The 19,307-nt window shown below is 38.8% G+C and overlaps 1 long non-coding RNA gene across 1 annotated transcript in view; it reads left to right on the top strand.

Annotated features, from left to right (window-relative positions):
• LOC112607792 overlaps nt 1-19,307 on the top strand; it is a 127,147-nt gene that overhangs the window by 96,600 nt on the left and 11,240 nt on the right. The window contains exon 4 of the long non-coding RNA XR_003115906.1: nt 6,270-6,380. This is a non-coding gene — a long non-coding RNA (uncharacterized LOC112607792). The remainder of the gene's footprint in view (nt 1-6,269; nt 6,381-19,307) is intronic.

Raw genomic sequence — 19,307 nt, 5'->3', positions numbered from 1 at the left:
GGAATCATGTGCCCCATTGAGAATTTCTGGAAAACCATGGTTCTTCTACTCAGGAGAATGCACAGTTGCACACATACACAAATGTGCAAACACACACACACACGCACACACACCGAATTTTCACAGAAGGTCAGTAGGTTCACAGGCCCTAGGCTGAGAACCAGCATTCTGTGTATTTTACATGTGTTCTCTTACAAGTCACCGTGTGATTCAGTTCACTCCAAACTGCTGTTAAGTGCAAAACATGGTTTTTGAATATATCTATCAATTAGTAAGAGTGGTATGTTAATTTAAATACACTAAAGTGGATAATTACTGTCCTCTCAACAGCTACTTTAAATAGACATAAGTTACAGTGATATTGCCTTCCAGGAGGCTTCAAGAGATTAGCTCAGGCTCTATAAAGAAAAAAATCACCCAACCCTATAAAGTTATCCTTGTGAACTTTGAAACACCACTGTATGTACCTAGTAAAAATTATCCCTGGGTAAGCAGACTCCCAGACCTGGGTGGAGTTCACATGAGTCCCTTTGCTAAAATAAACAGAAGTGACTGGGAACTTTGGATTGTCTTTGTCTGAACTTGAGTGTCTGGATGGATCAGCATCAGCAGCATACCACACACCTGCTTGTCCAGCCAAAGAGAAACTCAGAGACTTGGCATTTGTTTTTTACATTGTCAACTGTGCAAAAATATCACATGATTCTAATTTATGAGGGTCCATTCGTTTTAAAAACACCCCCTGACATTTTTCTAGCCAAATAATTTTTCCTTTAAAAGGCACAGGTTGAGCAACAAGATTAAGTAGATCACTTTAATCTCTAATTTCAAAAGATAATAGTTAAAAATTCAACTGTAGGACTAACACATTAACTATGTAATAAGACCCAGAATAGTCTTTGGAGCAAATTTCAGTGGATACTTGATCAAACTAATGTTGAAGACAAAATCTTGAATTGATGATATTTATCTGATACAATTCTTTACATAACAAATATTAAAAAAATTAGAAAAATTTCATAGGTTAGATGTTCATTATCTTCAAGTGAAGTTACTTGTTTTGTATTAAGAACCACAAAAACTTACTGAACTTTTTTTTTTTTTTTTTTTTTTTGGACAGGGTCTCACTCTGTCACGGAGGCTGGATTAGAGTGGCTCAATCATAGCTCACTGCAGCCTTGACCTACCCAGATTCAAGCGATCTTCCCACCTCAGCCTCCCAAGTAGCTGGGACTATAGGCACATGCCACCATGCCTGGCTAACTTCTTTCTTTTCTTTTTTTTCCTTATTTTGTAGGGAGAAGTTTTCTCCATGTTGCTCAGGCTGGTCTTGAACTCCTGGGCTCAAAGAGATCCTCCCACCTCAGCCTCCCAAAGTGCTGGAGTTACAGGCATGAGCTACTCTGCCCCCCTAAATGTCTTACTTTTTTTTTTTTTTAAATTTGGTATTAGATTGAGCCAATGATTAATTTCAAACATTTATAAATGACTAAATTCTAACATGTTACTTCCAACCATTAAAAGGAATATTTGACTTAAAAGTACTTGATCAACGTAATGTTGAAGAGAAAAAAATCTTGAATTGATGATATTCACCTGATACAATTATTTACATAACAAATGTTAGAAATATGTTAGAAAAACTTCATAAAAACTTAGATGTTCAGTATCTGCAAGTGAAGTTACTTGTTTTATATTACAAAACACCCACCAGCTTCCTTTAGTTTTTAGTTTACTCATGGCTTGGCTAGAGACATCTAAAAGTTATCAAGTGTCTCAAATATCAAGTGTCTTTATTTCAGGTCAGTAAAGAAGAAATTATCTGCCGCACTGGCTTGTGAGCTTAAAATTGTCTCTGGAAGAATTTCAGATTTAATTTATTTATTTTTTTCTTTTTTTGAAACGGAATCTCATTCTGTTGCCCAGGCTGGAGTGCAGTGGCATGATCTCATCTTAGCTCGCTGCAGCCTCCGCCTCCCAAGTAGGTGGGACTACCAGCATGGGCCACCACATCTGGCTAATTTTTGTGGTGTTTTGTTTTGTTTGTTTGTTTGTTTGTTTGGTTGGTTTCACCATGTTGGCCAGGCTGATCTCTAACTCCTGACCTCCGTTGATCCACCTGCCTCAGCCTCCTAAAGTGCGGAGATTACAGGCATGAGCTACTATGCCAGCCTCAGATTTAATTTCTTAATAATATCATGAAACTGTAGTAGTAGCCACAAATGTTTATTCAAAATTTATTTTTCCAAAGCAAATAAAGATTGACTGAATTTAGTTGGTGGCAAACGTGTTCCAGGGATTTGAGCACAGAATCAGTTTGATGACAATTAAATTATAATGCTGACTTTCTTTGTGGCCTCTGAAAATGTAAACTCTCCTTCCCCAACTTCTTAATCTATGAAGTGATGCTCTCCATGCATACTTTTTTTTTCTTTTTTACTAATATTGGAGATGTTCACTGGGTAAACTTTCTGAAGTGCATTAAAACATTTCTGATGAATGTGTGAGAAATGTAGTTTAAATGAAACATGATTAGCTCTTTGTGGGTTACAGAAAACATCAACCCATCATCCTTTATGTAACAATAGGTATATATTTGATATGACTATATATAGTCTAGCGGGGACTGAAATCTAAGACTAGATTGTATGGGGTAATAAAAATAGACTAAAAGTTCTGTTAAGGCTCTCATGTGAACGCATACACTTGCATTTGTCAAAGGAGTGTCTATTTTGTTATTGATTTTATTCTCAATCATTGAAGTATGTTATATTTGCACAAATGCTTTAAGTTGGTGAGTGATAAATGCTTCCTTATAAATAATCCCCTTAAAACAAAAGTTAGTCTTAAATCTTACTGAAAATCCCATTTAGATTCTTAAAAATGGTGTTGGTTTAAAGGAATAAATACACTGATTTAATCCTAGGGCAGTGTTTTTAGTGTGGTCCCAGAGCTACCAACTGAAAATCACCAAGAGCTGGTTCAAACTCTAAATGTCTGGGTTTCTGGGCCATAGAACTTTTCTATTGGCCAGAATTTCCGAATGTTTCCCTGCTATTTGACATCTTATTAAATGCCACAGATTATTTTATGTGCTAGGAGGTTAAAACTGTTGTCCTAGAGAGTTTATCTCTGAGGATTCAAGTCATTTCCCTCCCTGAAGAAAGTTAACTGTGAACAGCATTTCCATTTCTTATAGCTCTAGAGGACAGACGGTAGTTTGTTTTAGGTAAGAAGGGAGAATCAAGCTGAAGACATTATCAACATAATCCTTCCTAATCCTGTCCTCTTCTTTATCATCACCACTGCTATAGTTGCTGCCATTTATTGAGCATTTGCCATATGCCAGGCACTATGTTAATTGCCTTTCAAACATGACCTCATTTAATCCTCATAATGGATTTTATGGCTGCCAGATTACAAGAAAGGAAACAGGAGCTTCAGTTCATGCAGTTGGTACAGGACAGGGCTGGGAAGGGAAGCTTTATGGTTTTCAATAGTGACTTTAAAGTGGTTGTCATGACCTAAAACTAGAGAACTAACTGGGTGAGGAAAGAAGCAACATTTGTTATGCGCTTTTAGTCAGCCAGATACTTTACATGTGTGGTTATATTTACTACAGTCAACAAACCGTGAGGTGTCTATCTTTACATTACAGATGTCAAAACTGAGGCTCAGCAAGTTTAGATACCCGCCCTAAGTGACCCTGATATTGGAAAGGCTCAGATAAAACTCTCTCTTTTCTCTTTCCTCCTGCTTCAGCTTTATGCAGAGTCAGGCTATACGGGTTAAAATCTCCATTCTGCCACATGCTAGTTTTGTGACTTACGGCAAATTGTTCAACTGCTCTGTGCCTCAGTTTATTCATTTGTAAAATAGGGATAAAATAATGTGGATGTTAGAGAGATTTTGTGAGGATTAAAATGACTGCCATTTACATAATATAAATCACTTAAAACAGTGTGTCACAAATCTAGCACTCTACACGTGCTAATGATAATTATTTTATCGTGAGAGTGGAAATTAGATGCAAAATGTAAAATGATTAATTTTAGAAAAAACTGAAAGAGAATCAATTTCTAGTTTTTTAAAATATATTTTAGTTGGAGGGAGTGAGTTGTAGACTGTATCATGTGGGACAGGATCCTGGTAACCGGGGTTGGAAGAAACTCTTGCAAATAGTGGAGAATGCCCATGATCACACTAAGGAAAACAGATACTAAGGGAAAAGAGACCTCTGCACTGGACATTGAACTCTTGTTTATGAAAAGGAGACTGAACAGTTGTTGCAAAGATTCTTATTCAAACTATTGTTTCTAATTCAAAAGTCAACAAAATCATGATTGTCACTGGAAAAATTTTGAAAATGAGACAAAAACACATTGCTCTTCATTTGTACAATGATAGGAAGCCTGTGTTTGTCCCTAGAATGCTATGTACAGTTGTGACCCCTGTAGCTTCTTACAAGATAATTTGGATAAAGACAGGCTCTGAAAGGCAAATATAACAAAAGATGAATGGGCTATTTTATGAGACTCAGACACAAAAGTTGAGAGGACACATAGGAAATCACAAAGGCAATAGATTATGTGAACCACAGAAATATTTTCCAGCTCCCAGGGTTCATGCTAATGGTAGCCTGAGATGACTTTAGAATACGAAAAGAAAAAACTGCTTTATATATTGAAGAGTAAACATGAATCAAATTAGGAGGTGATGGAATATAATTAACTTCAAGAAATAGACAATTAAATTTCACAAGACATTATTTGAATCTTCTTTATGATTGAGGCTTGGGCTGGGAACTGTTGAGGAAGCAAAATAAGACAGTCCTTGCCCTCTAGAAGCTCAAAATCTAGAGCTATACACAAATAAATTATAGTGCAAAATGATGAATGCAACAAAAACCATATAAATGAGAAGGTACACAACAAGAACCAAGGAGCAAGTAGATGAAGAGGAGCCTTCTGTGGGTCAGCATAGTGGTGGGAGGTATTGGTATTACAAAAAGCTTCTCCCCCGTGGGTCAAATCTAAGCTGAGTGTTGAGACATAATTGAAATTCGCAAGACAGATAGGAGATAAGGGTAAGGAATTCTAATCAGAGGGAATAGTATATGTAAGGCAAACAATACAGTGCATCTGGGAAAGCTATACAATTTTATTGTAATAGGACAAATATTGGGGAATGTTGAGAGATGAGACTGGGAGAGTGAGGCAGAAGTTAGCATTTATTCATTTATTCAGCTGACCTTTATCTGTTCCCTACATTGCACTAAGTACTGCATGAGCATTAGAGACAAAAAGTTGAATGAGATTGAACACCATTCATCATGACTGTGATGGACACACTTCATTCATGACTATGAACTTGGCATTGTTCTAGGTACCAGAGATATAATAATGAGAAACAGACATGCTCCCTCCCCTCATTGAGGTTACAGCTTAGTGTGGAGACAGACAGATGCCTAATGCACCATAGTATGGAAGGTGCTATGGACACAGTGCTTAAATCCATAATCTACATAGGTATGAGAGTGAACTGTCTACAACTTAAATCTGATCTTCTTGTTCCCTGCTTAAAATCCTACAGTGGCTTCCAGTAGTGCCTTCTGGTTAAAATACAAGATATATAGTATGCTCTCTCAAGGTCCTTTGTTATTTGTCTCTGGCCACCTCTCCAATTTTTCACCATGACCCTGGCCCTGTCCCACTGGCATTCCATCTCCAATTACACTGAACTATGTGGAGTTATTAAAATGCCCCATGTTATTTCAAGACTCAGAGATTTAGTGCCTCAGCATGTCTTGTTCCCTCTCGCCTCCTCCACCTGGCCTTCTCCAGCTCGCTCATCAGTCTATTAGACTCAGGCATCACCTGCTTGCCTTCATAACCCTCCCCATCCCCCTCGCCTTGCTGGATTCTGTGCCTTTGCTTGCTGGTTCCCAGAGATCCCTGCCCTTATTTTTCTTTGCCTACTGGATTTGCAGTGTTGTGGCCTATATGGTGTAGAAAACCAGCTGAGGCTCCCACTTCTCTGGGCTTATGTGGTCAGATGCAGTCCTGTCTTCCATTCATACCAAAGGCCATCAGGGAGTTTCTTTTGTCTTCTTCACCAGCCCATTCTTAATCTTTCTGATAAATTTTCTGCAGTGTGTGCTGTGACAATTGGGTCAGGGTGATGGTAATTTACAGCATGAGATGGTGATCTTGCTGCCTGTGCTGATGAGCCCATCGGATTTCCCCTAACTAGTCTGTTTCCCTACCCAGGTGGAGAACTTCAGTAAAGGAAGTGGGAGTTAGGAATTTGGGAATGAGGAGCACAGTGATTAAACTGGGGCCATTCATATGAGAGTTTAAGAACTCAGGTCAGTGACTTAGGTGAGTAAAAAAATCAGAAAAAGGGAGAGAGGATACGTGCAACTTGGGCCATAATTAAACTTGTCAATGAAATGAAGGTCTGTTATTCTAATGCGTACATTTTGCCAAACCTTTGTGCTTATAACTTTATCATTTGCTGTGATTAACAAAATTGAAAGAATAATAACTACTTACAAAGCCCAGATCACCCCCTTATACCACTAGCTTTTGCTTTCCATACAGACGTAGCTTTAAAAAGTGCAAATCCTATTCTGTACCTGAGCCACAACCCTAAAAGGGAACTTGTTTATAATTCTAAGAATAATATTGTCCTTTAAAGGTGAAGGCTCTCTGGAAAACATGTCATTCATGTGATAAAAAGCAGGTAGCAGGTAGTGCTAAAGACTTATGAGTCTGCATGTTTGTGCTTTCTGCTGCATTCCTCTAATCTCAAGGCAGTATAAGGAGATAAGATCTTCACAGCCCTTTCAGCCCTATTGCAATTTCTTTGACCCTGGCCTGATATAAAAGGCAAACTTAGTTTTTTACTGTTCTAGTCATGCAGTTTCTTTGTGGTTCCCTTTAGAAAGACTTGAGGCTATGAGTCAAAGCTTTTACCTCTTGCTGATAGTTCAGAGTTGTGATGTGAAGCAATAAATAAAATCCCTCTTTCCATATGCTTGTCTCCTTGATTAGAATCATTCTGGGCAAATTTAGAGGCTCATAAAGTCCATTTAGATATTTAGTGAAGAAAACCAGCCCTCAGAACCAGAACAGAATGTAGATAATGTAGATGGAATATCTTTCTCTCTCTGTGTGTGTGTGTGTATATATGTATTTATATATGTGTGTATTTATATTATATTTATAGTAAATATATCAAATATATTTACTATATATATACTAAAAAAGAGGGGACTATATCTTTTTTTTTTTTTTTTTGAGACGGAGTCTCGCTCTGTCGCCCAGGCTGGAGTGCAGTGGCCGGATCTCAGCTCACTGCAAGCTCCGCCTCCCGGGTTCACGCCATTCTCCTGCCTCAGCCTCCCGAGTAGCTGGGACTACAGGCGCCCGCCACCTCGCCCGGCTAGTTTTTTGTATTTCTTAATAGAGACGGGGTTTCACCGTGTTAGCCAGGATGGTCTCGATCTCCTGACCTCGTGATCCACCCGTCTCGGCCTCCCAAAGTGCTGGGATTACAGGCTTGAGCCACCGCGCCCGGCCAAGAGGGGACTATATCTTTAAATGTGTTAGCATTTATTTTAAAAAGAAAACACAGGAAAGATCTAAAAGAAACTATTACTTATAGGGGTTATGGAAAATGCCATGGGCAAGAATTGTGTGTGTGTGTGTGTGTGTGTGTGTGTGTTTTATCACCATGCTTTCTGAAACAACATGATATGTAACACCTTTACAAAAATAAAGTAAAATAAAAAATGAAAAACGAAGTCCACTCGTAACCAACATGTCAGTGGCATGTGTGCTTTCAGGGTACAACAAATGCATTCTATAGCATAGGATGTTCCAGTCACTCTAACAAAAGATGTCCTATTTGGAACACCAATTCTGTGTCAGTTACTTCAGACACTTTCTCTCATTGAGTCCCTTCAGCAAGCCCTTGTAGGTTTATGTTCTTAGATGAGGAAACCAAGTCTTAGAAACATTAAATGACCAAACTAAGATCAGAGAGTTAGAAATGTCAGAGCCCAGAACTGGCATCTTCTGACTTCAGATCCCATGTACTTTCCCCTACACTGTGCTGACCACACCTCCATTACTGCAGATGTGTTGATTACATCTAGGGGCCAAAGTACACGTTCATCCAATAAATGCTTACTGAATGCTTACCGTGTTCCGGGCACTGTGGCAATCTTTTGTAATGCAAGAAAAATAAGAGTAGTGAAGACAGTCAAGGAAACAAAGAAGCCTAATACTAGGCAAGAAGTGCTTTTGATGGAATTAAGCACAATGAGGGTGTTAGTACAGAAAGGACATTTAATTGAACTGGGAAAGTTCATGGCAGTTTTCCCAGAGATGAGTCTTGGAGGACAAATGGTATTTAGCCAGGAGGAAAGAGGGTCAAGTGTATTCCAAGGAGCGGGAACAACATGTACAAAAGCACAGTTTTGAAAGAACGCTCCATTTTTGAGGAATAGCCAATAGCTGGGCATGTCTAGAGAACAGGGTAGTAGAGAGAAAGGAGGCCGGAAATGGGAAGAGTCTTGAATACCACATTCAGTTATTTGGACTTCATCTTGTAGCAATGGGAGCCTACAAAATTTTAAGTAGAGGAATAAAAAGATCCCATCTAAAACTTAGAAAAATTACTTTGGCAGGGTAAGAGACAATGAATTGATGGGGAGCTGGGTTTGATAGCAAGAAACTGTTTGGGAGACTGTTCTAATTATATATTGTATTATTTTTAGACGCACATATATATACTTTTTAAATATTTCATTTCTTTCTGAAATTGTAACGAATCTTACAATCAATGGCATGTTATAATTTAATTGGCAGCATTATTTCATCTCTTAAGGGCCCCCAAATAATAGTGTGTCATATAACTGATAGCATCTCAAATTAGATGAAATACAATGGTCCAGGCAAGAAATACTGAGGTGGTGGGGTGGTAAAGAGGGAAAAGATTTGAGCCACATTTAGATCCTGATATGGTATTAATTATTAAGTAAAAAAAATGAATGTGCAGAACATACTCAGTGTGCCACAATTGTGAAAAAAGGGTTGCATGGACAGATGCACATGTATGTATTCATAAACTTAATGTGGATGCTAAAACGTCTTTAGAATGATACACAAGAAACTAACAACCCTGGTGGCTTTTAGTGGGGGGCATTGGGTGACTGAAGGAGAACAGTGGTAGGAAAATTTTTCATTGTGTTCTATTTTATACATTTAATAGTTTGAACTATTTATTATGCACTTGAAATATTTAAAAAGGTAAAAAGTAAGAGATATTTAGAAAGGACCATTGGCACGTTTGTTGACAGATTGGTTATGGGATAAAGGCAATAGTGTTTTATTGACTATATTTTATTCTTTTAATTATTCCTCTAATTTCTTAAAACAACTTTATTGAGGTACAACTTACATGCTATAATTTCACCCATTTTAAGTGCATGAATTCAGTGATTTTTAGTAGATTCAATGAGTAGTGTAACGATTCCTACAACAGTTATAGCACATTTTTATCATCGTGATAAGATCCTTCATGCTCATTTATTTAATCTCCATTCCCATCTCCAGCCCCAGGCAACCATAATTTTCCATGTTTTTTTAATAGCTTTGCCTATTTTTGGATGTTTCATACAAATGGAATCATACAAAAGGTGGTGTTCTATGTCCAGCTTCTTTCCCTCAGGATAATGTTTTTTAGGTTTATAAACATTGCAAATATCAGTATGATACTTCATTCCTTTTTATTTATGTCTACAAAATACTCTATTGTATGTATATACCATCTTTTGTTTTTCCGTTCATCAATTGAAGAACATTTCAGCTGTTTTTGCTTTTTGACTCTTATGAATAATGCTGTTATAAACATTTATGTTTAAGACTTTGTGTGGAAGTATTTTTTCATTTCCTTGGGTAGACACCTAGGAGTAGGATGTTGTATGGAAAATTAACATTTGACTTTTTAAGAAACTGTTTTCCAAAGTGACTATAGTGGTTTACACTTCTACCAACAATGTATGGAAGTTCCCACTTCTTCACATCTTTGCTTACACTTATTATTGCCTGTCTTTTTGACAGGCGTGAGCCTAGTGGGTGTGAAGTGGTACCTTATTGGGGGTTTGACTTCCATTCGCTTAATGACCAATGATGTCGGACATCTTTCAAGTGCTTATTAACCATTCATGTATCTTCTGTGATGAAATGTCTATTTGAATATTTTGCCCAGTTTAAAATTGGCTTGCTTACCTTCCTATCATTGACTTGTTAGGATTCTTTGTATTCTTAACTTTAATTTGACTGAGGATAACGATCCATCAGTAAGGAGAAATACTTATTTCTGTATTTCTGAAAATCTTTAAAATTCCTCTACTTTCAGAGAGACCCTTCAACAGCCTGCATTTCTTATTTTCAGAGTATGTGTTTCCATGATAACACAAGGACCAATTATAAATATTCATTACAACTTTCCCTCCTCACTGCAGACTCAACCAAGAGTTATAAATCTGTGTATTACTTTCAATGCTCATAACAATCTTCTTTTTTTTTTTTTTTTTTTTTGAGACGGAGTCTCGCTCTGTCGCCCAGGCTGGAGTGCCGTGGCCAGATCTCAGCTCACTGCAAGCTCTACCTCACGGGTTTACGCCATTCTCCTGCCTCAGCCTCCCGAGTAGCTGGGACTACAGGTGCCCGCCATCTCACCCGGCTAATTTTTTGTATTTTTAGTAGAGACGGGGTTTCACTGTGTTAGGCAGGATGGTCTCGATCTCCTGACCTGGTGATCCGCCCGTCTCGGCCTCCCAAAGTGCTGGGATTACAGGCTTGAGCCACAATGCCCGGCCAACAATCTTCTTAAACACCATAGGCAGACTGAAAAAGTCAATCTAGTTGAATTGTTTTACTTTATAATGCGTTTATAAGATACTCAGTTTGAAACTGAAAGATAGGTAGCTCTAGAAATGTGATAAATGGCCACAGAAGTAACAACTTTTAATAAAGTAAATTATGGATGCTATGTCAATTTTAAGTAATATTTCAGTTTTATATCTTGTTACCTGACCTAAATATCATTCCCTTTAGTAACATATCTGTTAATGCTTTGTGACAAAATAAGAACAGAAAAATGGTTTCTGATTTTCAGCTTTCTCTGGTGAATAATTTGTTTTCTCTTACTTTTCCTTCTAAAATAATCACACATTTCATTGCAAGGCCTCTATCCCTAACCCTTTTCAACACACACACACACACACATATGCACACACACACACAGCCTCTAGGACTACATGTACAAGAGTAGAAATCAAACTACCATAGAAAAACTAAGAAGTGAGGCCTAGAAGCAAGAGGTGATACACTATCTCATGCTTCAACAAAATATTTATCTCTGACTATACCAAGGATGGGGAGAGCTTGCATGTAAGTGACTTGGGCTAGCAGACTGGGTTCTGAAGGAGGACAACAAGGCCCTGTTCTTGGTTCTGTCACGAATTGTCTATGGCACATACCTTAAACACTGTTGGAAGGGTCTATTAGCTCCAGAGACTGCAACCAACTGCATGTGGTCATAATTCAGCTCTCAAACACATTTGGTTGTGCCCATAGAGTGCTGTTTTGTTTGCTTTTTAAACAAACACTTAAAATTCAGGGAATTTAAGATAAAACTTTGATAAAAATGGGAAGATTTGGCCTTATTGGGCTCATGGTAACAGTGAGATGCGTCTGAATCATAGTGATTCCTCTGAATTGCACAGTTGCTCTTATTTTTACTATAGGCCACTCTCACTTTCTGGTTTTTCCCTGCCTTTGAAATGATCAGTTTTAGTACTGAAAAATTATCTAGGATACTAAAACCAGAATTTCCCTGCTAGATGGCTTGCTCATTACATTATCTACATGATTCTCTGTCAGGGATTGTGTTAGGTTTCTATGGTTGCCATAACTATCGCAAACTTGATGGCTTTAAAACAACAGAAATGTATTTACAGTTTTGGAGGCAGAAAGTCTAAAATCAAGACTTCTGATTTGAGTCTCCCTAAGAGCCTCTGCTGGTACAGCCATGCTCTCAGCAGAGGCTCCTGGGGAGAATCTGTTCCTTGTCTCTTCCACCTTCTGGTGGCTTCAGGTGTTTTGTGACTTGTGGCTGTATCACACCAATTTCTGTCTCTGTTTTCATATGGCCTTGTACTCTCTTCCCTTAGTCTCTCCTTTAGGTGGCTGCTTGTAAGACACTCACCTAAAACCCAAAAACAATCTAAAAGATTTTGCAAGTATAAACATTTTAATTATCTTAGAGCCAAAATTTTCTTTTCTGCTAAGTGAGGAGATGGTGCAGAGAGCAGGAGAGATGTGAAACTAGATAGCATACAAAAATAGGTATTCATAGATCTGGGCCTAGCAAGGGTGTGGCCGGCAACTCTGCCCTGCTTTATCAGCATTAGAAAGCCAGTCGTCTCAGAAAGTACCCAGTTAGCTAAATTCATGAGATGATAGACTATTAAGGTGGAATGGACCTCAGAGATGGTCCTCGCTCTCATCTGAGGCTTCACTTGGGCCAGTCAGAAATGTGGGAAAATTGAGGCAGGTCAAATAATCAGGAGTACAAACAAAACACAATCTATCCAGAAACCTAGAAATCTTACTAGTGACTATTCACAGGTTACTTTCTGCATTCTGGGGTTTTCATTCTAGAAAAGTGTGTGTGTGTGTGTGTGTGTGTGTGTGTGTGTGTGGTGTATGTGTGAAGAGAAGGGAGGGCTTCCCAGAAAACCATACCCACTTTCCCACATATCCCAACTACGACGGGGCAATTATGTCATTATCACCACTGATATATAGCTGGAAGAGTTCAGTGTTGCCCTGCTAAGATCTGGATTTTCTTTTCTGGAGCTTGGCTACTGGGGCATTGAGAAGTCCAGCCAGGAGGTTGGTCAGAGGCTAACCCAAAAAGCTTTGCTTAACTCTGGGCTACAGCTGGGGGTTGCCAGAGAGAAGTGCCTGGCATTCCTGCATGCTGACATCAAGCTTCGAAGTTGCTGCCCTCTGGTGAGTCAGCAGCAAAGGCCCACATCGTTCGAGAATGCTGCCCAATCAGAAGATGTGATGCCACACCTCAGAAATCTTTCTAAACCTCAGCATTCTGTAGACTTCAAACAACTCCTCCTGAGAAAGAATGTAGAAATAATTAAATTTATAAGATTAAAGTTATAAAAAACATAGAGCCTACAATAATAACAGCAATAAGATAAACTCCACATTTGCTTTGAAAACAATTTATGTGAGTGGATAGCCAACCGCCCCGTACTGTACTCCTTTAAAAAATGTTTTAGGCTTTTTAAATGCTGAGGCAAGGGGACATACCAAACACTAACAGGCACATTGGGGTTTTCTGGCTATTGAAATAAAAATGTACTGACATAACACTGATGTACTGGAATAGCACTGCATTTCAGTGACAGTTATTGCAACTCAGCCAGCATATCTGTAGCTTGAGAGCTTTTCTTATCAGAATTTTATCTATAAATATACATATATGTAAATTCTATTGTGAAATAAAAATAAAATGTAGAATCTTCTCATCTTTCTTATTAGTCAATATTGTGCTACTCTTTAATAATTTCTCTCAATTTTTTCCTTAAGCAGATATTAGTAGGGAAATATACATGAGGCAGAAGGCAAATTATTTGCTTAGTGCAATGCAAACTTGCTTATCAGGTAAGAGCAGAGTCCCTTCTATAGCATTGCCACCATATGGCATTGCCATATCGTGGAGGCCGTAAAGAGGAATGACATTGTAAAGATTCACTGGATTTTACTTGGCAAGGTCAGGCACCTAGATGGCATGCTATAAAATGGTTAGAAGTGGAAAGGAAACCTGTAGCTAGAGGCCATGTGAGATTATGGAAGTGACTTTTCTTACAGTCCTGCCATCTGGTTTGGATTGTCAGGATCAAAACATTTCACTTGCCCAAGTGAGGATGCTCTCTACATGGTTTTGGGGGTGAAGGAGTCTCAGAAATAATGTTTGTGGTACTGTAGCACCACTAGGAAAAGAGAAAAATTGGACCTGACATGAAGAGAAGCATGCAGCCAGCCACTAAGACTACTTCCCACAGAACCGGAAATCTCTACCACTTTACCTCTCCTACATGCTGGGTATACGAAGTTAAAGGGAAGGCAGATTATACTTACCTACTCTTTCCTTCATTCATTCACTCATTCATTTATTCATCCATTCACCATTTGTTTGTTTTTTTGTTCATTTACTTATTTAATAAAAATATGTTTTGCATATCCTAGGTGCTGGGCATTGAAGATCCACTGTTATTGTTCTCAAATGACTGACAGCTTAGAGGAGAAAATGGCAGAATAAATAGACACTTTAGAGGAGAAAATGGCAGAATAAATAGAGCAATATAATAGTGCTCTAATAAGAGCAACATATATTGAATACCACTGAATATTAAATACCAGGGACTTTGCGAGGAGCTATAAATTAATCTCCACGGTACATCTAAGATGGAAGTTTTACTATTACTCTCTTTAGGAGGAAACAGGGGTCTATAGAGGTTAAGACCCACAGCCTGGAAGGAGTGAACAAAAAAATACTTAGCCTTAGGTATTCTGACTAGAAGCTTGGGTCCTTAACCACCTACACACCAATTTGAAGAAAGATGATTGAAACCGTAACAGTTACACTGACTCTTGAAAGCAAAGTAACTCTTTAAATGAGGGTATGTGTATACTGGCTGGGATATTGTGGGCTCGTGATGACTTGTAGGCAGAGGCAGCTGCACATATGAAGACCATGGAAGGTATATCATCAGCGGAAATGAAAGTGATTAGTGTTGGAGGTTTCAGTGCATATTCTGGTTTTCTATTACTGCAAAACAAATCACCCTAAAATTTAGTGACTTAAATAAACATGATCATTTACTTAGCTCATGAATTTGCAAGTTGTGCAGAGCTTGGCTGGGATAGCTCGCCTTTCTTCCACGCAGTGTCTGCTGGGACTGGATGATTACATGAAGAGGGTCTGGGTAGCTGGAGCTCTTCATGCAACTCTATTTTTGCATGATATTTTCACAAGGTCTCTCAAGCATGGGAGCTTCAGAGAGCAGAACTTCTGACATGACAGCTTAGTCCTTCGAAGGTGTATGTCTGAAAAGAGAGTACCAGGCAGAAGCTATATTGCCTGTTGGGACCAAGGCTTGGAAATCAATAGTCGCTCTTGTGTTGAGGTGGTTATAAGATCCTGCCCAGGTTCAGGAGGGAGCATAAATTTCACCTCTGAATGGAGAAATGCTAATGTCCTGAAAAAGCATGTGGGCCCAGAAATACTGTTGTGGCAATTTTCTGAAAAGTGTGATAAAGACAGCATAGTGTAGTCATAAAAAGCAGATTTGGAGCACGATGTGCTTTGATTTCAACTATGGACTCTATCACTTACTAACTGGGTTACTTTGGTTAAGTTGTTTGACTCTTTTGTTTTTTGAGACAGAGTCTTGCTCTGTCACCCAGGCTGGAGTGCAATGGCACGATCTTGGCTCACTGCAACCTCTGCCTCCTGGATACAAGCGAATCTCATGCCTCAGCCTCCTGAGTAGCTGGGATTACAGGTGCCTGCCACTACATCTGGATAATCTTTTTTTTTTTTTTTCGAGCCAGAGTCTTGCTCTGTCACCCAGGCAGGAGTGCAGTGGCATGAACTCAGCTCACTGCACCTCCGCCTCCAGGTTCAAGCCATTCTCCTGCCTCAGCCTCCTGAGTAGCTGGGAGTACAGGCACGCACCACCATGCCAGGCTAATTTTTGTATTCTTTATAGAGACGGGGTTTCACCATGTTGGCCAGGTTGGTCTCGAACCCTTGACCTTGTGATCCACCTGCCTTGGCCTCTCAAAGTGCTGGGATTACAGGCATGAGCCACTGCACCCAGCCTAATTTTTGTATTTTCAGTAGAGATGAGGTTTCACCATGTTGGCCAGACTGGTCTGGATTTCCTGAAATCAGGTGATCTGCCTGCCTTGGCTTCCCAAAGTGCTGGGATTACAGGCATGAGCCACTGTGGCCAGCCCAAGTTGTTTGACTCTTGATTCTCAGCTTTCTTATTTGTAAAGTGAAGGTGCTAGTACTAATTTGGAAAGTTGTTAAAGATTAAATAATATATGTAAATGCCTTGGCATAAGGGACTGGCACAAAGTAGACACTTCATATATAAAAGCTGTGATTATTGATGAACCAGTAGTAAAGTACATAACTGGGGAAGGAGAAGGGGCCAGTTTTTGGGAAGGCTTTTGTAGCTATTAATAATAAGGTGGTAAAATAACAATAGTAATAATAACCAAAAGTTACGGAAAACTAAATACAGTGCTAAACTCTTTAAAAGGAGTATCTCATTGGATCTTAACAACAAACTTATGAAACAGGACTAATGTTATCTCATTTTATAAATGAGGAAATGTAAGATCAAACAGGTTAGGAAACTTTCCCAAGTTGATAAGTAGCAAAGACAGGATTCGAACCAAGGTAATGGTCTTATCAGAAACTGTACTAGGATAGTCTGCATTTCATAGTAAAGGCTATCAGATGCCACTAAAACTTTTTAAACAGGGAAGTCTTGTGGTCAAATTTGCTCTTTAGAAGGTAGTATGGAGTGCAGATCAGATGCTGGCAGCAGGGAGATCAGTTAGAAGATGGTTGCTCTAATTCAGGTGAGAAATACTGAGACATCTGAAATATCGAAGACATCAGTAGTGTGGGCGATGTGAAAGTGGTTCTAAGAAGCCAGTGGTAATCATCCTTCATTACTGATTGGGCGTGGAGAGAAAGAGGGGTAACATCGGTAGCCTTAGTCAGCTCTGAGTGCAGGCATTGTGGCATGTGCATTATTACCCAGGGCTCTAAGTGGAGAAAGAAAACAACCCCAGGGTGTCTTCAAACCTAAAGCATATTTCCTAAGCCTTTGCACTCTCAGTCTAGACTGAAAACAAACAAAGCAGCCTCCTCTGAAATGCTGGAAACCCTCCCCACTTGAAACTCTCAGATCTCTTACCTTGCAATTCTAGCTTTCAAATTCCAAGCTGAGCTTCCTTTCCCACACCCTGAGTCCTTGTACTGGGGATTACAATGATCATTTATGTGTACTAGGTGATTGTTCCTTCCACATCAGGGGCCTTGGAGCGGATGACCTAAAGCTGCTTTCTCCTGTCCTGACTTTCTCCACCCAGCACTGCAACCATACATGCAATTTTCTGGTCTTGTAAAGAATGACTGACTGGTCATTATAGTCTTCCAAAAGGATAAGAGATTGGTATCATGATGTGGTCTTCAGGCAGCCAGGGGGAATCTCCACATGAGGTACTTGTTGACTGTATTACTTAGTTTTAGGTGAACTTCCTGTGGAGGGACAATATGTGCTTAGAAGGACAGAGGAGGAATATATTAGGTAAGGCATTCTACATCTCAGATAAAGAACTTCAATGAATTGTTGGGTCAAGGTCTAAGAAACAAACCAGCCATCAATGGGAAAGTTAACCAAAATGAAGAACCCAACATACAACCCCAAATCCTAGTTTTTCTGACTATGTTTTCTTAAACTGAAATAATTTCTGAGATTAAAAAGAAGTTGCCGTGACTTTGTCTGATAGGTGTATTTTTTGTTATATATTTGTTTGGGCCTTCTATCTCTCTTACTCTGTTTTCTTTATAATAGAATTAATCTCTGAAAAGTAACTTTACTGTATCCTGATGCTCCATTTTGAATAAGTCAGTGCTTCTCCCAGTGGGCTCCAGAGATTGGCATTTGATTGAACAGCTTTTGTCTCTTGATTGTTTTCTTTTAGGTAGACTGGGTACTCCATTTAACTCAGTATTTCTGACAATAAATCAGTTGAGAAGGGAGTATTACTCTAATGGTTTGAACACTTGTCTATGCACATTGCTTGGTCATTCAATAAATAGTTATTGATGAGATCTGGCACATTCAGGGTGGTATGGCCATTCCATAGACAATAAATGGTTACGACTCTGTCTTCAGCTGTGCCAGTATTTAAGTTATAAGGTACTTAGGCTACACCAGTGCAAAATCATACAGTTTGGTCACAGTCCTAAATGAGGATCTCAAACCTAGCTCCCCTTAACAAACAGGGAGGCTTAAACTTGGCTTTGCACACTGAATTATTCCTTTAGAAAAATACTTGGTATACAACTCAGCCTTTTCATTTACAAAGAAACAAATTTGAGCAGTTTCACAACTTAAAAAGTCTCCCAAATGGATTATATTTAATTGTCCATTTCCAATGAAACTCACTAAATTGGTAAACAGCAGTGAGTGAATAACTGATGAGGTCATACTTCCTTGTTTTGGACTACTACAAACACCACAGAGCAACAACAGATTAGAATATAAAGGTTAGGTAAGGGTTTAGATTTTGTTCAAAAGCTGTTTTTCTTGTTACAAAGGCTACCAAACCATTGAACATCAGACCAAACCAAAACCAAAACAAAATAAAACAAAGAAAACCCCCAAAACTGAAAGATGAAAACATAGTTTGATAACCTAAGCTGTCTTCCTTTATTTAACCTTGAATTTATGAGATTATTTTTTTCCCTAGAAGAAAAATTCTCTTGGGACACCTTCAGCAATTTAATATTTTCTAAGCATTACAGCAAATAAGAGGCAATCATTCTTCAGTCATAAAGATAAGCCAAGGAATGAAAGTGCTTTTGCAGGTCGTCACCTGACAGAAACTTTGGACTGGTCCTTTCCTGGTTCAAGAGTTCAGCCATAATACCCACTTTCCCTATCAGCTGGCTCAAGCTGATAAGGTCCTGAAGCAAGCAAAGGTTCTTTATGAGCTTTTATTTAATTGTCCTTGCCACATAAGGGTTGAGGGGATTCATCTGTACAGAGTTACTTCTTGTTGGTCTATTTTTTCTTTGGAATAAATCGCCGTCTCCCCTGATTGGGTAGAGTAAATAGAATTTGTTTAAACACTTTTCTTCAAATTCCTAGTGCCTAGTACAGAGCTTTTAACCCTAATAGGTCTCCTGTGGGTACTTATTGAAGGAATAATGACCAACTCTGCCTTAGATCGGTGACTGGCTAGGGAGAAACATGGTTCAAGAGCAGAGTAAGTAAGAGCAAGTATTTTATTGTATGCCCATCAAATGTATTAGATGCTGGTGATGGAGGTAAGAGTGTGATTGAGGCTGAGTTCTCTGAAATTACGTATGAGATGTTGTATGCCATTTAGTATTAG

This window comes from Theropithecus gelada, chromosome 15, assembly GCF_003255815.1.
Source record: "Theropithecus gelada isolate Dixy chromosome 15, Tgel_1.0, whole genome shotgun sequence".
Lineage (NCBI taxonomy): Eukaryota > Metazoa > Chordata > Mammalia > Primates > Cercopithecidae > Theropithecus > Theropithecus gelada.
Note: the sequence above shows the minus strand (reverse complement) of the source record. Positions and strands in the feature narration are given on the sequence as shown.